Genomic DNA, 9,657 nt, shown 5'->3' with positions numbered 1-9,657 from the left:
CAAACTGCTTGGACAGATCATTGCAAGAGATAAAAGCGATCATTATGTATTCTTTTGGAAATAAGAGCTGTTTTCAAGAGGCTTATTTTGGACTTTTTGTTAAACTTGACAAAACTACTTTTGATTCGTATGCATTTCCACTAGGAAAAGTTATGGAAATTTACAGTACACCTATTTAGAACGTTTCATACAATCGATAAGAAATAAAATTTCAATGCATTAGAATAATTTTAAAATGTTCGAAATGAGTGACAGCATTATTTTATGTGACCACACAAATAGCATTTTAATTTCGGTTCTTTTACGGCAATATATATATATATATATATATATATATATATATATATATATATATATATATAGAGAGAGAGAGAGAGAGAGAGAGAGAGAGAGATAGATATAGATATAGATATATAGATATACATATAGAGATATAGATATAGACATAGATATAGTGAAATGTAATGGACTTCAGGAGCGTTTTTTTGTGAATTTCTTAATATTGATCGATGGAGGTGAAGAATAAGTTTGTTTGTATTTAAAATTCAAAATACAGTATGGCTACTACATATTTTTGAAATTACAATACTTACTTAATTTCTTAATGAATGAAAGTTCTGAAATTAAGGTTACTTATTATTAATTAACATACTAAAAATACACTAACACACACACACACACGTATATATAAATATCTCTATATGTTTGTTATGTATGAAGATAAGTAAAAATATCACAAAACTAGATACGAATAAACACACACACACGCAAAATATCCTGGTGATACAAATACTTGATGGAGAAATGATTCCAATAAATTCCTTCCAATTGGAAACATTCATATATCAATGGAATAAAGTCACTGGTAGTGATCTGTCTTTAAAAATGACGAAATTCATTCTGACTCCTTAATGACGAAATTCATTCTACAACTGCTTCAAGTTCTAAAATATTAATATTCCCCTTGTTTACCTTCATTTATAATACTCCCGCGCAAACAGTCTCTCTTCAGACCTCTCATTTTCATATTTTCATTCTCATCGTCGCGTCGTGAATAATCCGATTGGGTAGATAATACTAACCAAACGCATCACCACGAAAACACCGAACAAGTCCTATTTCAGACTTGGTCATTGCTGATTTTGAAAACGCTTTTGTGTAGCTACACTATAAGTCATTACTCGGCACCTTGTATATCGCATCGTCATTAACAAATCATATATAACTTTTTTTTAAAGTAATAAGTAAAATGTTATTGTAACTCTTATTGAAACGTTTTGGTTGCGAGCGGAGCACAAGAAAATTTTTACTAAATGCGTTTCTTTGCAAACGGACAACAATACAGATTTAATAGGGCGCCAATACTTTTACGGGGCGCATCGTCGTTTACTCTTTTCCCACTCTTTCTTTCTGCTTGCTCGTTCTGCGCCATCTTGCTATCAACACCCGAGTCCACCGCCTCGTTCATCCTCCCACCCCATAGTTGCGGCTCTGCTTAAAGAATCTTATAAATGTTAAATTTAAAAGTTAATCCAGATAGGTTTAATGGTATGCCTATCTTAAATGAATGTTGATACCACGAAGGACAGATATTTTTTTAAAAAATCCTTTGTTCGTATGTAGGGATCGTGGAATATACAAATTCGTTCAAATTCCAGGTGCTTTTTCTTTCGGTTACCGGTCGTTCAAAAGTAAAAGCACCCATGTTTAATGAACACTCTATTAAGTTGATTTCTGAGTTGAAAGCACTAGGTCAGTATTATGCTTAACCTCTCTAGCATTGTAATTCTGTTTATATTTACAGAGAAACATATAAATTCTTCTAAGTATGGGCAAAGACCTGTATCAAGAGAATCATAGTTACATACATTAATCAATAGAAATGCATTTCTTTCTATGTAGCTGTTATGTAATATGTTGCTGTGTTTCAGATTTCTACCGTACAACACAAAGCTTTTATGTGTACAGTAATCTCTCGTTAGATGGCTGATGCAAGAATTGTTCTCTATTGGCAGAACAACCAAGCAAATATGTGGTACCTCTTTTTATGGGACATTGATGGCTAGGTCATTGGTTTGGAATTACAATTCTGTAAATCAAGAACTGAAGACAAGTATTGGATAATCTTCCGGTCGTTATTTACAGAATAGGAATACGTACAGCATTTGACAATATGTTACATAAGTATACAGATATCGTAATTCGTTGTTCATGTTTAGATGGATTAAAATTTTTAGACTGCATTTTAGGAGAATGCCTTTCACCCTGGGCAATCTTTAACAGAAAGTAAAGTCTTGAACTGCTGTCATTTAAGTCGTACTTTTATAGTGTTTAACATCATCCCAACTTGAATTTGTGAGGAAAAATATATTTTTTTCTTAAATGCTTAACACACTTTCATATATAATTTAGAGTACAAAAACGTAATTCTTATGTTTATTCACGTTGGAGAGCCAGGCCTAACTTAATTTGAATCCTTTCAGTCGGAGAAATTTTTAAATTCGAGGAAGGAAATATTTCATAACACATTGAAGGAAAACTTAACAAATGTAATTAATTCCTTTCTAAGTAGTAAATGATATCACCCGAGCCCTTGCTAGTCTAGTTGGTAACAAGTGCGCCTTTGGCCATTTGGTACCGGGTTCGACTTTAGATGGACAGCATTGAGCGTATTAAGATGGTTCGGTTCAGTGCTTTTCTTCAAGGTATAGGGTCTACTCCTGGAAAGCTTTGTTACATTGGAGCTAAGGTATCTTGAATTGCGTTTACATGCCATTTTTGTGTAGGGAACGTCCTTAATCAAATAGTGTCCCAGCGTGGCCTTGTCACTTTTTGAATTTTTCCCCGGAACAAAATCTTCTGACAGAAAATCTGGTTCGGATTACATATTAAACTATATATCCACATCTCACATAGTATACCATCATCCCTGAAGAGGAACCTGAACTTCAACAAACATACAAACAAAGATAACATTTGGTTTAAACGCAAGGAAAACCGTGGTCTTTAAATTTCATTGTACACAAGTTTTTTCCTTTTTTTTTATTATCGTATTTTGAATTAATGACAACTTAAATAACTGATGGACTAGATTTCAGATTTCTTCACTGGGACTTTCAATACAGGAGGGCGAAAACTAGTACTGCGAATATATTTGAAAGCCACTTTGTGCATAGACGGATATATGGTGGTGGGAAGGGGGGGAGGGATTTTGTAGCTCAGGTGGAGCTTTTCCCTATCACTGTGTGAGATAATTTGAAAATTATTTAAGTTAAGAAATATGGAACCATGGACTAGAAAGGCAGAAATAACAGTATTAGGACCTGGTAGGCTGACCAAACATATTGCTTACTAAAAATTGACTGGTCGAGCCATCGTGGGCTGAACGTCAGGAGTTTAGAAACGAAATGGAGTGTCTAATTTACGTTCCATAGTTATGCTACGTAGGCAAAATGAGACGGATGATTAATAAAAGTGAATAATTATGAAATAATTGATGGGATGAAACGAGAGAACTTCAAGAAAATTCATGACGCAGTTGTCCACCATGATCAGGCATCGAACTGTGGACATATTACACCAGAGGTGACCTCTCTTATCACCGTGATACGTTGCCCCAGTTTTGGGTGGTTGATTAGTTGTGGTTTAAAATTTAACTTTAGCAGCTAGACTAATCAGATGAGACGAAATGGTTTTTTTTTTTTTTTTAGTTTAATGCCCCACTAAAGAAGACAGATGACTAATGAAAGTGAATGATTGTGAAATTAATTTTTGTGCTCTCCCACCGGGAATCGAATCCGGGACCACGTGCACCTCAGACGGGATCTATTGTAAAAAGTGGGTTTTGAAATATAAATAACATTTTTGTACGAGATAAGTATCCTTGCAGGGAATTGAACTGGGAGTACGCTTACAGAAATCTCGCACCAGGATGGGATACTACACTTTTGTGTTGTTTCTTTATACCTTCCCGTAAAAGATTCACAAGATAAAGCCCAGCTATTCTTTTCATGTTTACTACAATTATTGTAGTAAACATGCATGTACTGACATGCACTGAAACATATGCAACTCAGAACGTGATCATATGCTGTATATTGGTGCTGTGATCATATGCTATGCTGTATATTGGTGTTGTTGACAGAATTAATAGTATGCCTTTGTTCAAGTTTGATTATTAACAAAGTAGATTGGTTTCCCAACTTTCATTTCGAGTACCAGCGGTTTTGATTCTGCTTGTATTCGTTTTTCATAAACCGACAAACCGAGTACTCAAAAATATCTAACTGAAGAATCGGTTCTGATTGTACTTGGAATCGCTTTCCACAACAATTCAGATTCCCCGATTCCCTGCGCGTGCACTAATTATCTGGAATCGATCTCTGATTCATTTGGTTGCATTCACTTCCACATACGTAGCCAATGGAGTTCAATTAGCCTCGTGTTTCCGTGTTGCAAGCATCGGAATGTAGAGCAGTGGGAATGTATACACAAAGAAGGATACTTTTTTTTCTTCACAAATGAGGGGGGCTGATGTAGGAGATTGCTCTTTCATTCGTGTTGCGTGCTTTATCAAATAAAGCACGACGTATATATGAGGGCAAGTCAAAAATTATCTACACTTTTCATTCTACAGTTTATTTACATGAAGCTATGGTTATGCTATGCACATCATTTTTCTTCATGACACAACTGGATGAGAACATTGGAAGCACCGAGAATTGTATACTCTAATTTAAAGGAAAATAAAATAAATTATGAATTTACTTAGTGTATGGGAATATAGTACACGACCTTCATAGCTTAAAATTCGACAAGAACGATCAGGAATGGATTATACAAGCTTTAGCAAGAATTCTTGAAGTACGTCCGTGATTACGCCTCAATCGATACCTCCAACTAATCCAGTATGCGAGGTTTCGTCCGGTACACCTTCTTTGTCAATTGTAACGGACCCGTTACAAGAAAAAAAAAGAATAATAAATATTGTATATATATATATATATATATATATATATATATATATATATATATATATATATATATATATATATATATATATATATATATATATATATATTATTTCTTTAATTATGTATCTAAATGTTATTAATAAGGAAAGATAAAAACTTGTAACAAAATATTAATAAAAAAAAAGAATTGAACGAGAGAAGCAAAGATTAAAATAGCGATATCGAATTGTGATAAGATTTCCTTTGCTTTCTGTCAAGTTCAGTCAAGGTCGTTTGCGTTCGCGCTGGTAGGCCGTTGCGAATGTTCGGTGTTCGACGACTGCAAGCAGCTTGCTTCGGCAAGCTGACTTGTGGTTGAATCTTGGTACTGGATACATCGAAATTGTGAAGCTGGATTTAAATGGGCAGCGCTTGAATGGAGGCCGTTTGGATTTGTGTTTTTGATGGCTATCATTTTTGAGTTGGTTTCCTTTTGGTGGCAGAATTAGTGTCTCAAGAAAGTGAAATGAGAATAATCAACAGTAGTGAGAATTATGTTACTTCTGAAAATAAGTTTAGTGCTTTACTCCGTATACATGATTGTTCAAGTTTGTGTGAATTCAGAGTTAACTGAAGCCTTGTTAAAAACGGAAGGGGAGTTTTGAGTCATTCCTTCCCTTTGGTTATTAAATTTTTCAAGAGAATAAAAGAAAGTCTCTTGTTTTTGTTAACTCATAAGAATAAAACGGCAGTAATAAAAAGATCTTTAAAATTTTTGCATGTGGGAAATTGTGGATTCACGTCCTAAATTTTTGCTTGTGTTAGTGAGGGAATTGGGCTAAGTTAATTTGGAAGAAACAAGCTCACTAGACCTTGGTTATTTCTCATTTTCTTTCTTATTGAGTCTGGATCAAATTACGGCCAGGAATGTTGAGGAACTCGAGGTAAAACATAACAAAAATGACTAAAGATGAGTTGATTTTTTTTTTTTTTGACTGTAGCGTGTATTGTCCTCGTTCATAAGTGTCAATGTGGGTTGTGATTTTGTTTCCATAATCGATTAGAATTAAATTGCAAGAATTGACGCGATTGATATTTGAAAATCCAGTGGAGAGAAAAAGGCAGCGGGATTGTACCCAAAGCCTTAACAATATTATTGGTAACTTGTTTCCTTACAGGTTTAATGTTCCTGAAACTTTCCGGTTTATTATTCTTATTTCTGTATAAGGTTAATTCCGAGATAAAATTTTCGGGCGTGTGAGGAAATTAATTTTTCTAAAAAGTAAAAAAGTTTGAGTCGTTTGAACTGTTTGGCCTTGTTTACGCTGTTTATGTTTAATAAGTTTGCTTGTTTTAGCCGTTTGAACTGTTTGGCCTTGTTTGAGCTGTTTATGTTTGATTAGTTTATTTTTTTTAAAGATATTTTTTTTTATTTTTTTGTGTTCTTGAACTATTGATCATTTTTCTGAATATAATATTAATTAACGGATTTGAATTTTCTCATAAAATTAAATTTTGCCTTTTTTGGCTAATTTATCCGAAAATATTTTTGAGGAGTGCGACTTCTTATTTGTAGGAAAGCAAAGCAAATTTTCAAATTTTGCTATAAGAGTTCATACTTGACTTTAATGCTTGATGCTTGATTTGAAATATTCAAAAATTTTTCATACAGATATTATAATAGTGGTAAGGTCCTTGATTGGCCATTGAAATTTAAACTACAATTGCTTATTAGGAAGAAAGTTTGAACTATTTTCTTAATCTTCGCGTGAGGATTGACCGAACCTTTGACTAACTTCAATCTGGGAATTATTATGATCGACTGATGGGATCTAATTCTGAATTTTTGTGGAGCAGAGAACATTATTATTTGTAATATTATTGTAATAAAGTTTTGTATTGAAAGTGTAGTGTGTTATTTAATTGAAAATATTGAACTGAATTTATATGTAAATTTCTCTCTGGATTTTCGAAAAATTGAATTCAGCAGCGCATAATTGGTGTGTCCGGTGTAAGCTCCTTCTGCGGTTTTTGGTTCTTAAATTTTTTTTTTTTACTTACTCCAATATGCTGCGGATGGGGGCGTTACACAATCTTCACAAGAAAACTTGCAGGGATTTAAGTTTGAATTTGTTGTTTTATTTGTTGTGGATTTGTTTGTATTTATGAACTTTTCTTCATTTTAGCCAACGTCTGATCCAATCAGTAGCGTACAGTAGTGGTAAACATGACTTCAGTCATAAGCGAGCTCATTTATATTGAGGATACACTGTGCTATATATTGTCTTCCAGCATCATAGAACAGCAGTCAGCATTCATAATGTTGCATAGATGAAGAGATAACTCGAGAGAAAGTCATCCCACTCTCACTGTAACTTTTGGACAATTTTGTATCTTTTGCTTTAGAATCATGTGCCACTTATTGATAAGAGCCTTGTCGATTGATAAAACCGACATAATGGAAAATCGCGACGTCGTTTCTGAGAATATTTTCAGAAAATTATTACAATCATTCGTACTCTCATCGCAGTATTTGCCATCAACTCCCCCAAGTTATATTTTCTGGTCATATTCTTTCTGTGTCGGTTCCGGTGAGCTGTGGAGTATCCGCGGGCTTAACATCATGTCGTTTACCACCACCGTTTGTGTTCAGACGAGATCAGTTTTCACTAGCTGCGTTAAATGAAAATTTGTGTGGATTACGGATGATCATTTTTTGCATAAAAGCCATCTATGATCAAGATGTGAATCGACGCTCACTTCTTTTTGCTTCAACAATCAAACTTTTGTTCATGTTTCAAATGTCTCTGATTGATTTCAGTTGATCTGGCGGGATGATCGCATTTCTTTTCGGTATTTTACCCCAACACTTGTGTACTTCATAACGAGTTGGTAAGTCATATCTACTTGTTTATACCTATCTGCAATTGAAGACTCAAAAGAAGAGAGGGGGGCGCGGTGGCTCAGTGGTAGAGCGTTCACCTCTGGTGCTTGGGGTCCCGGGTTCGATCCCAGCCCCCGCCAAGTGAACTTTGTGGTGGACAAACACCGCGCTCGTGGGTTTTCTCGGGGTTCTCCCGTTTCCTCCCACTTTCTTCATTCCACCATTTCACTCATCTCTCATCATCACCGTCTCCTTTAGCCTAACCGGCATAACCGTGGGACGTAAAACTTAAAGATTTCATTTTTCATTTTCATTTCAAAAGAAGAGAAAACAATGATCCTGTTAGTTACATATATGAAGTACATAACAGAATACAATGATAACCATTGTGTTCTACCATGCATTTCATATGTACCGATTACTTTGATTGTATCATAGTGCAGTAATTGCATTAATATTATAAATAGAAGAAAATAAAGGAATTATTTCCTACCTAGGTATTCTTCACTCACCTTATATGTCACATATCTTGCTTATATATATATATATATATATATATATATATATATATATATATATATATATATATATATATATATATTTATTTATTAGGGTGGTCCTTATTTATATGGGAAAAATAAATTTAGGAATTTCCTTGGACGAACCCCCTAAAATGGTTCCATGTGAGACCAAATTATGCCAGGAGAAAAATTAGATTGATTGAACAATTTTAAATGGTGTCTCAAGCGACCTAAGATTTTGAATTCGTTTACAATACATAGTATATGGGGAAAATCTGGAATAAACCCTTGTAATTTAGAAACGACTTAAGAGAATGAGAAAATACCCTGAATAATGGAACTAGAGGAAGAGACCAACCTAATCTTGTATAGCATTATCGTGGCGGCCATCTTGAACTTCATCATCTTGAATTCAGGTCAAAATTTTCAAATAGGAAGAGGGTCATGTGAAATATCGTTTTGAGGTAGCGTTTTCCCAGAAGCACAAATCTAGCATTATTTTTACGCTACCGATAATCATGTAAGAGTTATTACGTGTGGAAAACGAAATGTTTCGATGTAATGTTATTTTATTGTAGTTATGGACTACAGATTCGGAAGAATTTTGGAAGTATTTTACACAAATTGGAAACAAACTGCTAGAGAAAGTTAAATCTTTGTTTTCTCATGAACTACAAATAAAGTTTCTAATCAAGATGATTCATAGACCATTATGAGGAAAAAGAAAAATTATAACTTAGAAGAAATTGAAATATCCCTTATTTATGTAGTAGCTTTATGGTAAGTTTTCAATCTTATTTGCTACACAATTCACTTTTGTTAGATTGTCTATGGGCCTTCACTATCTGCAAAGGAAACTGTTTATGCTCCTCATCTTTCGTAAGAACGTTGTTGTAATCTTCTATTAGTTTCACTCGCCTTTCTGTTGCATCGTTTGTTACGTGGATGAATTTAACTATTGTGTTTCCTTGAAGATGGTCATTATTATTTGACCATGAAATCGGGTTGCACTCAAGAAACCCTTCGAGTATTTGAAATCTCTCGAGAAAATTTTGTTTGTTGTAACAAAATGACTGATTTCTCTTTTCACAATAATTTTTATGGTACCACTCTTGCATTAAGCCTCTTTGCTGCTTCACGGTTTCCCCTTACAGTTTTTAGTTCTTTCAACCAATTTTTGTTTTTCCATTATGCTAACTCCATCATCAAAAAACCCCAATGCTACGTATTCATCGGTCAAGTACCAGAGATGCCGAGAAAATGTAGAAAGAGCCACTTCAGATAATTCAGTATCTATTTG

This window comes from Thermobia domestica, chromosome 1, assembly GCF_964235325.1.
Source record: "Thermobia domestica chromosome 1, izTheDome1.hap1.1, whole genome shotgun sequence".
NCBI classification, from domain to species: Eukaryota; Metazoa; Arthropoda; class Insecta; order Zygentoma; family Lepismatidae; genus Thermobia; species Thermobia domestica.
This window is presented reverse-complemented; position numbering follows the sequence as displayed.